The sequence below is a fragment of the Trachypithecus francoisi genome, unplaced genomic scaffold (genome assembly GCF_009764315.1).
Source record: "Trachypithecus francoisi isolate TF-2019V2 unplaced genomic scaffold, Tfra_2.0 Lachesis_group17, whole genome shotgun sequence".
In the NCBI taxonomy this organism is placed as follows: domain Eukaryota; kingdom Metazoa; phylum Chordata; class Mammalia; order Primates; family Cercopithecidae; genus Trachypithecus; species Trachypithecus francoisi.
The window spans coordinates 64,937,754-64,956,274 of record NW_022681462.1 but is presented as its reverse complement, the minus strand read 5'-3'; the positions used below and the strand labels follow the sequence as shown (position 1 = coordinate 64,956,274).

The window sequence follows — 18,521 nt, the reverse complement described above, 5'->3', positions numbered from 1 at the left end:
GACCCCAAGTGCCACCCTCTCTAGGAACATTCCTCAGAAGATCCCAGGGCCACCTAATACTACCAACCTAGAGGCTTTTATTTGGCCAATGGTAATCTGTCTGCCTTGCCTTTTAAAATTAAAAAGGATTAATCTAACACCTATTTATTGAACACCTATATTTGCAAGGGACTATGACATAGTGAGTTCAGAGTGCAGGCTCCAGAGACCACATGACTTGGATTCTAGACCTGTCCCTACCAAATGAGCTGTATGTCCTTGAACAAGTGTGCCTTTTTCATGCCTTGGTCTTCTCATCTGCAAAATGGGAATTATGACATCCAAAGGTCAGAATCAAGATGGTGACCCAGGTGCCTACTTCATGGGCTTGTTGTGAGGATTGAATGAGATGAGGCACAGAACATCCTTGGCATGGAGTCATCCTGCTATAGGCAGCCACGGGCCTGATCTGGCCCCTGGACTTGCAAAGGGCTCAACAGACTCTGAGGAAGGGAGGGAACCATGATCCCAGAGAGACTCTTAAGACAGATTGGAAAGACCATCCTAGGCAGGATGTAATGTCAAAAGTTAGGATTCGGAAAGGTTCCCAATCACAATGTCAAATTGGAAGGCCCAGTGTAGGAGGGTCTAGAGTGGGGCTAGGATTGATTCTGGGAAGCTAAAAAATGAGTGAGAAATAGACAGTTCTGCTCTTAGTCACCTGAACTCAGAGCATCCCCTCACTGGGGCCAAACCAACAGCCAAGGCTGAGGAAGTAGGCCCAGTCACATTCCAAGTCCTACATCCAGTCACATTCCAAGTCCTACAATGGGCCTAGGTAGGCAGATCTGGAGTGTTGGACCCATTTCCTCCTTACAGTCTTATCCCTGTAAGGCAACTGCATTAGGGTAATACGGGTTGATGAAACAAATAAATCCCAAAATTTCAGTGGCTGAACATAATAGAGGCTACTTTTCACTCACATAACAGTCCACTGTGGGTGCTCCTGGTTGGTAGGAGGCCTTCCACGTGGTGATTCAAGGATCCAAGCTCTTTGCACCTAATGACTCTGCCCTCCCTTAGGCCTGAGTCCTCTGCATCTAGAGAGCAGACAGGAAAGAGTGGGTGGAGAAGACACAACCTTTTCTAACCACCTTGGCCTGAATGTAACATCTGACATTAACTTGATGTTCAATCTGTGACAAGTAGTCTCATGGTTCCGCCTAGATGCAAGAGTGGCTGGGAACAGCCGGCTCTACACAATAGAATAGAGAGACTCATTTCTGGTGGGCATCTCTGCCAGCTCCCACTCTGTAGGGACAGCTAACCTAGCAGCCTGGCCTCCCTCTCACCAGTCCCCTAACTTCCCTAAGGCACTTGCCAGTCATCATGCCCAGGCCAGGCTTCTGAAGGGAAAGAGGGAAAAAATCATGAACACTTCTAAGGGAATAATGACACGATAAGCACACTGAAAGAGACAGCACACACACCGTAGTCTCAGCACTTCAGGCATCCTCGAGCGGTTCCAAAGGCCTCCTCCTTCTCAGAGCCTTCAAACCACACCCAGGCACTGGCCTTGAGAGATATTGAGCTCAGTGAGCCAAGCCAAGCCTGCAATGCTGTTCTGAGGAGGATGTAGGCAGGTGGACACGGGACCAGTAAAGTCTTCCTAGAGCTACCCTGTCCTGGCCACAGGCAGCTTGGAGAGATCTCAGAGGGACCTCCTGGTCTGCTGAGCCACTTTCCCGGTGTGCCCTGGTTCTTGCATTCGCAAAATCCCGAGTCCTTACTGGCCAGGACTGGATCAAGGAGGAGAGGCGTGGGTGGGGTCGAGGGCAGGTCTCATTATCCAACACAGGCTTGGTGCTTTTAGCCAGTGCTTCTTCCACACCTGCTGGCAGCTGGGGAGGGGCGCAAAGAATAACCAGACCCAGTGAACCTCAGGTTGCTCATGATTTTGTGGACAGGATGACCAGATATCAAGGACTTCTGTCTGACGCAGAGACTGTGTCATGCCCCTCAAAGAGCGGAAGTGGTGAATGCCAGAGGGGCACTCATAAGTGAGTCTATCTTCACTTTGGGGCAATCGGGGAAGGCTTCCTGGAGGCTGAGTTTTAAAGGACGGGGAGGGGAAGAATCTCCTTGGGATTCCCAGCAGTGTTTCCCTGTGCGTGGGACTTCGTGGTTGCAAAGCTAGTGAGGCAGGCGGGGCAGAGAGGAAGGCAGGGTCAGTCACCTTCACTGGACAGGGGAAGAGACAGAGGTCCAGAAAGGTGGAGCTCCTTGCCCAAGGTTGCACAGGAATATTGCAAGTAGGAATGCAGACATCTGGCCTACCAGTTCTGGGCTCTTTGTAGGAGCTTGATAAGCACGTTTCTCCCTCAAGGCTGGTGAGGGCAGGTCCCCGGGTGGGGCAGGAAACTCTCATGCAGGGAGCAGGTCCTCCCGGGGGCTTCTCAGGGTTGGGTGCTCAGCCTCCCACAAATAACATGTGTTTCCTGTTTTCCTGCTCCCTCTGGCTCAGGAAGGAGAACGGGTTTTCCTGAGCGGAAGAGCCTCAAAGACCTGGCCCAGGCCCAGAGAGCTCTCCCGTCAGCCTCTCAGGGCTCTTGTTCCTTAGGGCGGTGGGCCCCTCACCCACCCACCCGGCCTTCCAAGGACACTCGTGACCATTATCTCCCCTCGCTCTCCCCAGACTGTCTTGAACCCAGGACCTGGACTCCCAGCTTGGTATTCTCAAAATACTCTTTGCTGATCCTTGGCCAAACCTGGAGTTTGTGCCAGTTTGGAACTGAAAAGTCAGCGCTGTGGGACAAGAACTTTGGCCAACCGTACAGCTGCTGGAGATAGAGAGTCCTTATACCTCCCCACCCCTGTTCCCATGTTGTTTCCTATTGTCCTGGGATAGAGGCAGGGGACAGACGGTCAGTGGCCAACATCGTCCCAGCTTTCCAGCTGACATTCTGCGGGCTTGGCACAGTCTGAGCTCTGTCCATAGCGGCTCTGAAGCACAGAGTGTTTGGATGTGAATGCAACATCTTTCCCCACTGTCTGGTCCAGGGTTTTCCCTGCATCTTGGAGGAAGAGAGATGTTGCGTGAAAGTGGAGGCAGAGCGAGCGATCAGCCCAGGTCTGCAGAGCCACAGAGCCCAGCGCCTCTGTGAGCTAGAAAGAGGCTAGCGGTGCCTGCTCCTTGTGACTCCTTATCCTGTTGGTGGGGATTAAGAGGAAACAATTTTCTCCATTTCCTTAGCAGCCTCATCTCTCCCTACAAAGAGAAATCTTCCCATGTTCAGGCCTGTTGGAGAGCCTGGTTCTGTGTTTAGGAATTGCTGTTAGGGGTGTGTGTGTGTGTGTGTGTGGTGTTTTCTGTAAGGCGAGGCAGTGGCTATGGATGAGCTCTGGAGTGGTGGAAGGTGTGTCTGTGTATGTGAGACAGTGCGGGTGCTCATATGTGATCCATGTCGTCCTGGGACTTTGTGAGAGGCGACATTCAGGCCCTTCCTTGGCCTGAAGCCCATGGACAGGCCTGGAGTCCACAGCGGGAGACAACCAACTCTGAAGACTGGGCTATGGACTTTGAAGTCCCCCTTCCTAGTGAGGGCTCCAGGCACAAGCCGCCCAGGTTTATTAGGTACAGGTTTATCTGGGGCTAATTTACCTTGTTAACATAATTGTGCCAGAGGATGCAGCCCTGAGGCCCCCGCCTCAGTAATTACCCTTCTTTTGATCTCTTTCATCTCTAAGGGCTGTGCCTTTATGCAAAGCTATGCTGGGCCCCCACTTGCTCCTTCCAAGGCTCCGGGAGGGGCCCTGGCAATGCTTTCACGTTTTTGTAAAATTTGCAAAGGTATATTGTATCAACCACAATCATTTAAGGCTGCTGTTTCTTTTCACCCTGACTTCCCTTCTGTCACATTTCCCTTCTGCCAGGGGGTATCAGAATAACTGGGCATTTTGGGGATCCAGCTTAGGGAAGCTTGAATTGAGGGATGCATTTAATGTGGACAAATGGGATGTATTTATGTGGGATGCAATATATGTATATATTTCATGAATGTGGCTCTTTGTCACTTCCATGGATCATGACAATTATTGGGGAGGATTTGTTTCTGGGAATACTCCTACCACCCATGGTGTTGACTCACCTGGGGTGACGCAGCGTGAATGTCCTGTGGCTCTTAGTTTAGGAAGCGTGGAGGAAGTAGAAATGAAACAAGATGGAAATGCATGGAGCCAGAAGCTGGTCTGTGGAAAAGTTCCTGTAGTCTTACAGCTCATGTTAGAGATTTGCTTCTAATTGACAACTGTGGTGGTTAATTCTGTGTGTCACCTGGACTGGACTAAGGGATGCCCAGATAGTGGATAGACCATTATTTTGGGATGTGTCTGTGAGACTGCTTCCAGAAGAGATTCATATTTGAATTAGTAGATTAAGAAGACTGCCCTCACCAGTGTGGGTGGCGATTATCCAATCTGTTGAGGGCCCAAATAACACAAAAAGGCATAGGAAGACAAACTTGTTCTCTGTCTCTGTTTGAACTGAGACATCCATCTTCTTCTGCCCTCAGACAGTAGTGCTCCTGGTTGTTGGGCTTTGGACTTAGACTGAATTATACCATCAGCTTTCCTGGTTCTCTAGCTTGCAGATGGCACATTGAGGGACCTCTGAGCCTCCGTAATCACATGAGCCAATTCCTATAATCAATCTGTGTGTGTGTGTGTGTGTGTGCATGTGTGTGTATCCTATTGGTTCTCTTTCTCAGGAGAACTTTTACTAATGCAGATTTTAATATCAATAGTGGTTCCAGGAGAACAGAATTTTAAGGTTGAGTTTCCTGAATTGGTTCTGAGGTTTATGAGAATGGCGCTCTAATGTGATTGTTCATGGTGTTAGCTGTTTATAGAGATATGCAAAATATCTGCATTGGATACTTCTAATCAACCACTTACAAGAAGCAAGGAGCTAAGTGAGTTCATTTAAGATATTTCAAACATTTTTGGAAAACTGAGGAATATAATGACATTGGTTACTTGGTTACTTGTTCCTAGTGTCATTGGACATAGTTGTAAAAGAAAAGGATGAGATCATGGATTCAAATTCCTACCTCAAACAATGCATAAAGGATATTCTAGTTGTGCCCTGAAGGATGACCTTATTTCAGGACTGAAACTGCTGAAAATCACATGCAAAACAAATCCTGTGATTGACTGAATGACAACTTCCCAGCCTCACGTGGTCTCTACTGTTACAGTGAGGGCACTGACTGGGAAAGAATGATATCCTGTGAGTTGGGCTGGTGACCTATGGGAAGACCTTGATGAAGCTGGAGACCTTGAGCCTCTTAGTTCTGATAAGTCTTCTTTACCATGGAAGAGGTTGGCCTACGCCCAGTGAAAGTGGCATCCCTACCCCCAGTGAAGTTGCCTACCCACTCCTAGCAAAAGTGGCTCCCTCACCCACAGTGGTGGGGATAAATCCTCATCGCCTGATGAACCGGTAATGGCCTCCCCTGAAGCAGTTGCTGTATAAGACGGCAGATTCACCCCTGGGCCCACCTCATCACCACTCTTTGCTTCTAGACCTATATCTAGACTTGAGTCCTAGAAGCCCCCTAAAGGTGAGGTACATAGTGTGACCCATGAGGAGGTGTACTGCACCCCAAAATAATTCCTTTATACAAACAGAAATCCGGGGAACATGCATGGGAGTGGATATTAAGAGTGTAGGGTAATGGTAGAAGGAACATAAAGGTGAATCAGGCTGAATTTATTGCTATGGGCCCACTAAGCAGAAATTCTGCATTTAATTTTGCAGCTTGGGGGAGTTACAAAGGATTCTAACAGTTTGTTTGGCTGAAATATGGATCAAAAGGTAGGCCACCAAGAGTGAATTGGAAATGCCCGACCTCCCTTGGTTTAACGTAGAGGAAGGGGTTCACAGGCTTAGGAGATTGGAATGTCCAAGTGAATCTGTCATTTAAGACCCCTTCACCCACACTGAGAGGGTCCAGAAGACATGCCCTTTCCCAGTATTTTGAGGAATAGATTTGTGAGTGGAGGCCCAGCATCCTTGGAGAGCTCTGTGATTACTCTTTTCTATAGGCCAGACTTCACATTGGAAACCGTAGCCACTCAACTGGAAGAAACCTACATGCAGTGGGGGTAATTGGATTCCAAGGTGACAGGGCCAAGTGGTGGCACCCAGCCATCAAAGGCAAGGTGGGTATAGTTACCTTAATGCACAGCAGAGGCAAAACACTGATCAGAATAGTCCGGCTCGTGCAGACTAGTTTGGCATTGGCTAGTTAATCATGGTGTACCTAGGAGTGAAACAGATAAGAAGCTTACTAAGTTCTTTGTTGATTTTTCTAAGCAGAAATGTTTTAAGTCAAAAGAACAAAAGTGTAACCCAAATCACCAAAACAGCGTCACAGCTCCTCGATTAGTTTTCAGACTTGACCAATTTATAGACCCAGAATCCCTTGAATGGAGGGGAAGCTGAGTCTCTTCAAGGAAGAACCCCATGCAATACCCAAAATTTATGCTATTAGTCTTTCTCCCAGCCTTCTACAAAGGGACCTTCAGCCTTCACCAGGGTAACTATGCATGAGGGAGAAGGAAATAATCAAATTTTCAGGGACTACTGGACACTGGGGCTAAACTGACACTAATTCCAGGAGAACCAGAATGTCACTGTGGCCCTCTAGTCAGAGCAGGAGCTTATAAAGGTCAGGTGATCAACGGAGTTTTAGCTCAGGTCCATCTCACTATGGGTCTTGTGGGTTCCCAAACCCACCCAGGGTTATTCCTCCCATTCCAGAATGTGTTGTTGGAATTGACATACTTAGCAGCTGGAAGAATCTCCACCTATGGAATGAGGGCTATTATGGTGGGAAAGGCCAAGTGGAAGCCAGTGGAGCTGCCTCTACCCAGGAAAATAGCAAATCAAAAGCAATACTGCATTCCTAGAGAGACTGCGGAGATTAATGCCACCACTAAGGACTTGGAAGATGCAGGGGTGGTGATTCCCATCACATCCCCATTCAATCCTCCTATTTGATCTGGGCAGAAGACAGGTGAATCTTGGAAAATGATGGTGAATTATCGTAAGCTTAACCAGGTGATGACTCCAGATGTGGTTTCATTGCTTGCACAAATTAACATGTGCCATGGTACCTGGTATGCAGCTGTTGATCTGGCAAATGCCTTTTTCTCTACCTCTATCCATAAGGCCCACCAGAAGCAGTTTGCCTTCAGCTGTCAAGACCAGCAGTATATCTTCACTGTTCTACTGTGAGGGCATATTAACTTTTTAGCCTGGCTGGGCACCGTGGCTCATGCCTGTAATCCCAGCACTTTGGGAGGCCAAGGCAAGAGGATTCCTTGAGCCCAGGAGTTTAAGATAAGCCTGGGCAATGTAGTGAAATGCTGTCTCTACAAAAAATTACCTGGGCATGGTGGTGTGCACCTGTAGTCCCAGCTACTTGGAAGGCTGAGATGGGAGGATCACCTGAGCCCATGAGGCCAAGGCTGCAGTGAGCCATGATTGTACCACTGCACTCCAGCCTGGGTAACAGAGTGAGACCCTGTCTAAAAAAGAAAAAAATAAAGAAAGAAAAGAAAAAATCCAACTCTACAGCCTGTCATGATTTAGTTTGCAGAGCTCTTGATCACCTTTGCTTTCACAAAATACCTCATTCATTCATTTCATTGATGACATCATGCTGATTGGACCTACTGAGCAAGAAACAGCAATTACTCTAGACTTATTGATAAGACATTTGTGTGTCAGAGGGTGGGAAATAAATCTGACAAAAATACAGGGACCTCAGTGAAATTTCTAGAGGTCCAGTTGTATGGGGCATGTTGAGATATCTCTTTTTATAAGGTGAAGGATAAATTGTTGCATCTAGCCTGTCCTACAATCCAGAAAGAGACTAATGCCTGGTACATCTCTTTAGATTTTGGAAGCAACACATACCTCCTTTGGGTATGCTACTGTGGCTCGTTTACTGAAAGACCTGAAAAGCTGCTAGTTTTGAGTGGGGTTCAGAACAGGAGAAGGCTCTGCAGTAGGTCCAGGTTGCTGTGCAAGCTGTCCTGCCACTAGGGTCATGTGATACAGCAGATCCAGTGGTGCTTAAAGTGGCAGTGGCAGATAGGATGCTGCTTGGAGCCTGCAGCAAGCCCCTATTGGTGAATGGCAGGGCAGAGCTTTAGGATTTTGGAGGAAGGCCCTGACATAATCTTCAGATAATTACTCTCCTTTTGAGAGACAACTCTTGGACTGTTACTGGGCCTTAGCAGAAACTAAACACTTGACCATGGAACACCAAGTTACCATGAGACCTGAGCTGCCCATCATGAACTGGGTATTATCTGACCCACCTAGCCATAAATTTGAAAGTGTTCACTAACACTCCATTATCAATGGAAGTGTATATATGTGATCAGGCTTGAGTGGGCATGAAGAAGTGGCCCAAATACCCATAGTCTTGACTCCTGCTACAGTACTTTCTCTTCCTCAGGCTGCACCTATGGCTTCATGGGGAACCCCCTACCATCAGTTGACAGGGGAAGAGAAGACTTGAGCCTGGTTTATAGATGGTTCTGCATGATATCCAGGCATCACCTGAAGCTGGACAGCTGGGGCACTACAGCCTCTCTCTGAGACATCCCTGAAGGACAGTGGTGAAGGGAAATCTTCCCAGTGGGCAGAACTTCAGGTAGTGCACCTAGTTGTGTACTTTGCTTAGAAGGAGAAATGGCCAGATATACAATTATATCCTGACTCATAGGCTGTAGCCTATGGTTTGGCTGGATGGTCAGGGACTTGGAAGGAACACAATTGGAAAATTAGTGACAAAGAAATTTGGGGAAGAAATATGTTGATAAACCTTTCTGAATGGGTAAAAAATGTGAAGATATTTGTGCCCCAGTGATTGTTCATCAAAGAATAACCTCAGCAGAAGACAATTGTAATAGTCAAGTGGTGGCCCGGTGTGGTGGCTCATGACTGTAATCCCAGCACTTTGGGAGGCCGAGGTGGGCGGATCACCTGAGGTCAGGAGTTCAAGACCAGCCTGGCCAATGTGGTGAAACCCTGTCTCCTAAAAATACAAAATTTAGCTGGGTGCGGTGGCAGGTGCCTGTAATCCCAGCTACTCGGGAAACTGAGGCAGGAGACTCACTTGAACCCGGGAGGCGGAGGTTGCAGTGAGCCCAGATCACGCAATTGCACTCTAGTCAGGGTGACAAGAGTGAAACTCTGTCTTAAAAATAATAATCATAATCATCATCAAGTGGTTAGGGTGACTCATTCTTTGGATACCAGCCAGTCAAGCTCTTTCCCTAGCCACTCCTGTCATTGACCAATGGGCTCATGAGCAAAGTGGCCATGGGGGCAGAGATGGAGGTTATGCCGGGGCTCAGCAACGTGGGTTTCCATTCACCAAGGCTGACCTGGCTACAGCCTCCATGGAGTGCTCAATCTGCCAAAAGCAGAGACCAACGCTGAGCCCCGATATGACACCATTCCCCAAGGTGATCTGCCAGCTGCTTAGTGGCAGGTTGATTAGACTGGACCACTTCCACTGTGGAAGGGGCAGTGTTTTACCCTTGCTGGAATAGACACCCTGGATATGATTATCTTCTTTGCACATGATACTTCTGCCAAAACTACTACATGGTGATTTACAGAATGCCTTATTCACCATAATGATATTCCACACAGACTCACTTCATAACAAAAGTGACCCATATTCATGGAATTCACTGGTCTTACCATCCTGAAGAAGTTGGCTTGATAGAACAGTAAAATGGCCTTTCAAAGACCCACAGCACCGATGTGGTGGGAATATTTTGCAGGGCTGAGACAGGGTTCTCCAGAAGGCTGTATATGTTCTGAATTAGCATCTTGTATATGGTGCTGTTTCTTCCAGAGCCAGGATTCATGGGTTCAGGAATCAAGGGGTGAAAAGGGGAGCAGAACCACTCATCATCACCCCTACTCATCTACTAGCAAACTTTTGCTTCCTCTTCCCACAATTTTATGCTCTACTGTTCTGAAGGTCTTAGTTCCAGAGAAAGAAATGCTTCCACAAGGAGAAACAACGATTCCATTGAACTGGAGGTTAAAACTACCACTCAGCCACTTTGGGTGCCTCATGACTCTGAGTAAACAGGTAAAAAGGGAGTTACTGTATAGGCTGGGGTGATTTACCTGACTGTCATTGGGGAAATTGGATTACTACTCCACAATAGAGGTAAGAAGGAGTATATCTAGGATACAGGAGATCCTTTAGGGTGTCTCTTAGTATTACCATGCCCAGTGACTAAGATTAATGGAAAATAGCCAGGCATGGTGTAATCACGTCTGTAATCTTTGGGAGGCTGAAGTGGGAGGATCACTTGAGTCCAGGAGCTCAAGAACAGCCTGGCTAATATGGTGAAATCCCATCTCTACTAAAAATATAAAAATTAGCTGGGCATGGTGGTAGGCACCTGTTATCCCAGCTGCTCGGGAGGCTGAGGCAGAAAAACTGCTTTGAACCCGGGAGGTGGAGGTTGCAGTGAGCCACGCTGTACTCCAGCCTGGGTGATAGAGCTAGACTCCCTCAAAAAAAAAAAAAAAAGATTAATGGAAAACAATAACACCCGATCTGGGCCTGAATACTAATGGCCCAGACACTTCAGTAATAAAGGTTTGGGTTACCCAGCCAAGCAAAGAACCACAGCCATCTGAAGTTGAGGTGCCTGCTCAACCTCGGAATAATGGAATAATGTGTAGTAGAGGAGGTAGTTGCAAATAACAGCTATGACCACATTGTTACCGGGAAGGGGTCCCGATCCAGACCCCAAGAGAAGGTTTTCCCACAAGAAAGAATCTGGGGCAAGGCCACAGAATAAAGTGAAAGCAGGTTTATTAACGAGGTACAGAAACAAAAGAATGGCTATTCTGTAGACAGAGCAGCCCTGAGGGCTGCTGGTTGGCTATTTTTATGGTTATTTCTTGATCATATGCTAAACAAGGGGTGGATTATTCATGAGTTTTCTGGGAAAGAGGTGAAGAATTCCTGGAACTGAGGATTCCTCTTTTTTTTTTTTTTTAGACCAAATAAGGTAACTTCCAGATGTTGCCATGGCATTTGTAAACTGTCATGGCACTGGTAGAAGTGTCTTTTAGCATGTTAATGCATTATAATTAATGTAAAATGAGCAGTGAGGAGGACCAGAGGTCGCCTTCATCACCATCTTGAATTTGGCAGATTTTGGCTGGCTTCTTTACTGCATCCTGTTTTATCAGTGGAATCTTTGTGACCTGTATCTTGTGTTGACCTCCTATCTCATCCTGTGACTAAGAATGCCTAACCTCCTGGGAATGCAGCACAGTTGGTCTCAATGGAGTTTTTCTGGTTCCAGTGCCTCTGACAATGTGACCAGTTACAGAAATGAAAATTTTAATTGTCATGAGTATTTTATGCTTATTTTGTTGTGAATATGTTTGTGTGAACATATACATACATTAAGCAAATATCTTTCTTTCCTTATGTAACATGAGGTATTGCCCTTATGTCATTGACATGTCATTAATAAGGTATCCACCTTATTAACACCTTATTAGTATTTAGCGCTGTTAATTTTATATCATAGTATTTAAGTTGTGGGGTATCAGAAGAGTAGACATCACTTAAGGACTTTACCTCCTAGGGAAGGAATTATTGCATTTTCAGTTGTATGGGGGATAGTTGTATCATATTAGGCAGAATTACTGTAATCCCCCGATAGTTTCTTCCTTCCCACTTCAAGAAAAAACCGATTCACTGAGACCATGGCATTGCAATAAAGAGTTTAATTGACGCAAAGCTAGCCATACCACGTGAAAGACAGAGTTATTATTCAATTCAATCTCTGAAAATCAGGAGCCTGGGATTTTTCAAGGATAGTTTGTCAGGCCAAGGAATGAGTGCTGCTGATTGGTTGTGGATGCAAACACAGGGGTGTGAAAAATGGTCCTGAGAAAATGTGCTGAGTCTGCTTCTGGGTGGAGGTATGGGGCTAGGTGGAGTCATCAATTGTCAGAAATGCAAAAATCTGAAAAGATGTCTCAAAATGCCAATAATAGGCTCTAAATTATGATGTTATTTGCAGGAGTAATTGGGGAATTTGCAAATCTTGTGACCTCCAGAGTAATGACTGGTAATCATTTATGTGTACACCTTAGCACAAATTCAGTCCTCCTAACCTGCTGGTCTTTCATTAGCTTTACAAAGGCGGATTAAAGAGCTGCTATCATTTAAACTGTAAACTAAATTTCTCCCAAAGTTAGTTTGGCCCAAACCCAGGAATGCCTGAGGGCAGTGTGGAGGTTAAAGGCAAAATGTGGATGTGGGGTAGTTAGATCAGTTCTCTGTCACTGTCATAATTTTCTTATAGTTACAATTTTTTTTTTTTTGCAAAGGCAGTTTCATTATAACCTTGTTATTGAAACTATCTTTGCAAAATTATGACTGAGACGGTGAGAGAGGTTGAACTTAACCAACTCCATCTTGCTTCTAACCTCCAAGCTGTCCTTGTTCATTCCTGGGCGTAGGCTGAACTAACTGTAGGAGAAACTCAGTTTATAGTGTATAGTTTATTTTTTTTTTTTTTTTTTTTTTTGAGACGGAGTCTTGCTCTGCCACCCAGGCTGGAGTGCAGTGGCCGGATCTCAGCTCACTGCAAGCTCCGCCTCCCGGGTTTATGCCATTCTCCTGCCTCAGCCTCCCGAGTAGCTGGGACTACAGGCGCCCGCCTCGTCGCCCGGCTAGTTTTTTGTATTTTTAAGTAGAGACAGGGTTTCACCGGATTAGCCAGGATGGTCTCGATCTCCTGACCTCGTGATCCGCCCGTCTCGGCCTCCCAAAGTGCTGGGATTACAGGCTTGAGCCACCGCGCCCGGCCTAGTGTATAGTTTAAAACAAAAGACCATAACAGCCCTTTCCCAAATCAGACATCCCTCTTGCCTGGGGACCAGATTGCCTTTGTAGGGCTACCGTTAGCCACAAGATTAGAAATTATGGTTTAGGAGTCATGCAACTGGATTCTACAAGATTCTGACCCTTCCTAAACTGCTCCTAAGATCAGTGCTTGGGGTATTTTGCAGACCCTGAACTTGATAGATCAGCTGGCATCACCTAGATCAATAAACTGGCTCATCTGATATTATGGTCCCCACCCAGGAACTGACTCAGCACAAGAAGATAGCTTCAACTCCTTATGATTTCATCTTTGACCAATCAGCCTCCTGGCTCACGGGCTTCCCTCCACCCACCAAGTTGTCCTTAAAATCTTTGCTCCCAGAATGCTTGAATGCTCGGGGAGACTGATTTGAGTAATAATAAAACTCTGGCCTCCTGCACAACCAGCTGTGTGTGAATTACTCTTTCTCTATTACAATTTCCCTGTCTTGATGAATTGGCTCTGTCTAGGCAAGCGGGCAAGGTGGACCCCTTGGGTGGTTACATTATTGTCTTTATTTGGTGATAGAGTGTGGTATAAGAAGATGTGTATGGGTGCCAAGTTGCCAAGGAGTGGACTTGGGATAGTTAATTTGATGTGTTAATATGACAGAGCTAAGGGACACCCAGATGGCTGATAAAACATTATTTCCAGGCATGTCTGTGAGGATGTTTCCAAAAGAGATTAGCATTTCAATGGGTAGATGGAGTAAAGAAGATCCCCGTCCACTGGGGTAGGGACCATCCAGTTTGTTGAGAATAGAAGGAAAAGGTGAGGCCGGGCGCAGTGGCTTACGCCTGTAATCCCAGCACTTTGGGAGGCCAAGGCAGGCAGATCTTGAGGTCAGGAGGTCGAGATCATCCTGGTTAACACGGTGAAACCCCGCCTCTACTAAAAATACAAAAAATTAGCCGGGTGTCGTGGTGGGCGCCTGTAGTCCCAGCTACTCTGGAGGCTGAGGCAGGAGAATGGCATGAACCCGGGAGGCGGAGCTTGCAGTGAGCTGAGATCGTGAAGGAAGCATGAATTCACTCTCTCTGGAAAGAGGCCCTGATAAGGTTCTTGGATCTCTCACAAGAAAGAATTCAGGATAAGTCTGTAAAGTGAAAGCAAGTTTATTAGGAAAGTAAGGAATAAAGAAAGGCTACTCCAGAGACAGAGCAGCCCCGAGGGCTGCTGGTTGCCCATATTTATGGTTATTTCTTGATTATATGCTAAACGAGGGGTGGACTATTCATGCCTCCCTTTTAAGACTATATAGGGTAACTTCCTAAAGTTGCCATGGCATTTGTAAAATGTGGTGCTGGTGGGAGTATAGCAGTGAGGACGACCAGAGGTCACTCTCGTTGCCATCTTGGTTTTGGTGGGTTTTAGCCAGCTTCCTTATTGCAGCCTGTTTTATCAGCAAAGTCTTTGTGACCTGTATCTTGTGCCCACCTCCTATCTTATCCTGTGACTTAGAATGTCTAACCATCTGGGAATGCAGCCCAGTAGGTCTCAGCCTCATTTTATCCAGCCCTTATTCAAGATGGAGTTGCTCTGGTTCAAACACCTCTGATGTCTCTGTTTGAACTGGCGCATATATCCTCTGCCCTTAAACATCATTCTTGCACCCTCATTCTCAGGCCTTCAGGCTCAGACTGATCTATATATTGCATTGGTTCTGTTTCTCTGCAGAGTATTGACTAAGACAACACTTATCCTGAAAATTCACACATTCATTGTGAAGCCCAAATAAACTTCTCTAAACTCTCAGTAACAAAGTATATATTTTTAACAAGGATGTTAGAGGAAGTACCATTCTATCTCTCTGTAGAAAAATATAGTATGAAATCATTGACATATAGCGAGGTGATCAAAGAGAACACAAAGCCAAAAAGAGAGAGAAAAGAGTATTATAAAGGTGTGTCAGCAAGTCGATTTATTAAAATATTGTATTTCTGGTTTTTGTGTATATCTCAGCTTTGAAAAATGTGTTGGTTGATGTGATTTCTAGGAAAGAATGAGAGGCATTTTAAAGATGGTGTGATCTTGGCTCACAGCAATCTCTGCCTTCCGGGTTCAAGTGATTTTCCTGCCTCAGCCTCCCTAGTAGCTGGGATTACAGGCACCCGCCACCATGCCTGGCTAATTTTTGTAGTTTTTAGTAGAGACAGGGTTTCACCACGTTGGCCAGGCTGGTCTCGAACTCCTGACCTCAGGCGATCTGCCCACCTCAGCCTCCCAAAGTGCTGGGATTACAGGCATGAGCCAATGTGCCTGGCGAAATATTCACTTTTTAACCTAGTTTTGTATTAATAATTTTGCGTTCTGTTTCCTAAAGAGAGTTCCCTAAGTTATATGAGTTCCAGGCTTTACAAAACTTGGATCCACCTTGGTGCTGCTGACATTTGTTTGTTGGGATGGGTGAGGGAGAGGCAGGTGCCTTGAAACTTACCCAAGGATGCCCTGCATCAGGGAGGCATAGCTAGGGAGCAGCCCAGGGGACTTGCCTGCTGTCCTTGTGTTCCCTGGAGCCTCTGAGTGGCCCGGGAGGACCTACTGGGACCACTGGGCTCCTTTGCAAGGCTCCCGTGGGCTGTCAGAACTTCCTGAAGGTAGGAGCTGGTCTCCTGTAGGCCCTTAGATCTCTTTATGTGTGTGTCTGTGATCAGGGGAGGAGGGCCACAGAGAGAGGGGCGATGCTCTTACCACCAGTGTCATCAAGTATTTCTATCAGTGATTATTTCCTGAATGTCCTTCGCCCCTGCTAGAATGTGAGCTCCATTGTCTCCCCAGAATCTAGCTCACAGGCTGGCACAGAGTAGTGCTTAGTTAACCCTCACTCCCCCAAAATGAATTGAATAAACACAGGCATCACTACCTCCCCACAGGTTCATGTGTGCAAACTGTGTGTAAGTATTTGCAGGGAGGGGGTTAAGGAAGGAGGGAAGCAGGGCTCTGAGCCCTGTCACTTACTTGGTTCAACGTTCTCCTGCTTTTGCTGTGTTTTGACCTTTTGGTTCCCTCAACAGAGGATGTGGACCATAGAAGCCAGGCTCAGTGGCTCTTGTCTGTAATCCTAGCACTTTGAGAGGCCAAGGATTGCTTGAGCCCTGGAGTTTGAGACCAGCCTGCGCAACATAGTGAAACCCTATCTCTACAAAATGTAAAAAAAGAAAAAATAATAAGTAGGTGTGGTGACATGTGCCTGTGGTACCAGCTACTAGGGAGGCTCAGGTGGGAGGATCACTTGAACTCAGGAGGTCGAGGCTGCAGTGAGCCATGATTGCACCACTGCACTCCAGCATGGGTGACAGAGCGAAACCCTGTCTAAAAACAAAAACAAAAACAAAAACAAAAGACGTCTTGTTCCCCACGAAAGAAAAGATTTGGAAACTACTGACCTAGAATAAGACATTACAAAACCAGTATTCATTAGTCTTTCTATGTGTATTTTAAATGATCACATACCAGTTGCAATACTATTAGTTTGTATTTTTATAAACCTAAAATCAGAGTAATTTGTCTTAAAACTACCAAGAGGGTTATATGCTACATTAAAACTCTAAAGAGATACCATTTAGAAAGCTTTAAAAATAATTTTTATTTTTTACATTTCCGTAATTCTCAAGAGGAAAAAAAAATGCTAATCAGAGTAGCAAAATAGCAAAACTGTTCCTGAAGCTCTAGTTCTAGTTCAAAGAACATAAGACCACGATGGTGTGGACATCTATCTCCCTCTATATCTCTACCCCCGATGAGAGTACAGAAGGCTTAAAACAAAAACAAAACCCTAAATACACACTGACTATCAGGAAAAATATCTCAGTCTCTACCCACTCCTGCCAGAAAAAAATTCAAAAATATTTTCTCAAAGTTATTAAATGAGATAGGTCACCCCCCCTCCGCCACAATCATGGTGTTAGTATCTGTTGTCAGTTTGTAACTTTCTCTTTGCTGTTCTCCTGAGACCGCTGTTACGGCAGTGGGGAAAATTTGCACACAAAATGTGCTTCATTTAACAATGATGCCTTTACTTTTTTTTCTTTTTTTAGGATTGTACTAAAAAAGAAGTAATATTTGATTTTTTATTTTCACAATTACACATTCTTATCTTTTGAATGATGATTTATTTTTTTAATTTTGTCTCTTAATGATTTGTTCTGATACGATATGTTTAATGTTTATATTTCTATGAATGTATATTTTACATAATGTTTTATAATGGGTTCATTAACTTTTGAAGTTAAATGTTTAGTTTCACTGATTTAAAGTTGTATTAATAATTCTGGGCCGGGCGCGGTGGCTCAAGCCTGTAATCCCAGCACTTTGGGAGGCCGAGACGGGCGGATCATGAGGTCAGGAGATCGAGACCCTCCTGGCTAATACAGTGAAACCCCGTCTCTACTAAAAAATACAAAAACTAGCCGGGCGAGGTGGCGGGCGCCTGTAGTCCCAGCTACTCGGGAGGCTGAGGCAGGAGAATGGCGTAAACCCGGGAGGCGGAGCTTGCAGTGAGCTGAGATCCGGCCACTGCACTCCAGCCTGGGCGACAGAGCGAGACTCCGCCTCAAAAAAAAAAAAAAAATAATAATAATTCTGAACACTTAAAATACAAGGAGCCTCTCAGAGCCTATTCTGGTTCAGAAGCTGCTGGTTATAAAATTAAGGAAAATACCTGTATTAACTCTGTGTTTGGATGTTATACAACAACTAAGTACAGCCCATGTTGCAAGGGCTATGTAAAAAATAACCCCCTCCTTACACAGAGGACAAAGCTATGCTTAGATAAGTTAAGGGGATTTACCCCAAGATCACATTTATTTATTTATTTATTTATTTATTTTTAGAGATGGGGTCTCATTATGTTGCCTAGGCTGGTCTAAAACTCCAGGATTCAAGTGATCCTCCCATCTCAGCCCCCCAAAGTGCTAGGATTATAGGCGTTGAGCCAACACGCCCGGCCACATGGTTATTTAGTGAGTGGCAGAGGATGGTGTATGAATTCAGCTCCTTCTATGCTAAGTCTACAGGATGTGTCCCCACCCACACTGCCCCTGGCCCTTCTGACTCAGGGACACCAGCGTGGTTTATCCTTATCTGTCTCCCTGGCTGCATCCCTGTTGAAACCTAATGCAGGACCACAAGGCTGGGTTCCACTGCTCTGAGGGATGATGAAACCATAGAACCCAATATTCCCTCTCTCACTCATTAGCTCCCAGGAACCCAAAGGGCCACATGGGGGAGGGAGGGATGCAGGACCCCAAGAAGAAGGGTAATTGGAAGCCAAGAGCCAATTGCCAGTTACAGAATTTGGGTGATTTCTGCTGCTTGTCGTCACATCGCGGTACTGTGATTCATGGTGTCCCACACTGTTTGCTATGTGTTGAGTTGGTGCTGTATTCTCACTATTGGGTTATGTGTTGCAGGGAGTGGGGAACCTTCTTTCACTGCCCAGTCCCTGGGTGGCATTGTGTGTCACATGTGTCATGTGAAGGCCTAGCTTAGAGCACTTTCCCAGAGAGACCCCAGGGCTGGTCCTGGTGACCCTGATATAT

The 18,521-nt window shown here is 45.9% G+C and overlaps 1 long non-coding RNA gene across 1 annotated transcript; it reads left to right on the top strand.

Moving 5' to 3' along the window:
• The first annotated feature begins 1,832 nt into the window (after positions 1 to 1,832).
• On the top strand, positions 1,833 to 13,381 carry LOC117062402. Its single transcript, XR_004428354.1, has 2 exons — positions 1,833 to 2,039; positions 13,127 to 13,381. It is a non-coding gene; the product is annotated as an uncharacterized LOC117062402 (long non-coding RNA).
• The last annotated feature ends 5,140 nt before the right edge of the window (positions 13,382 to 18,521 follow it).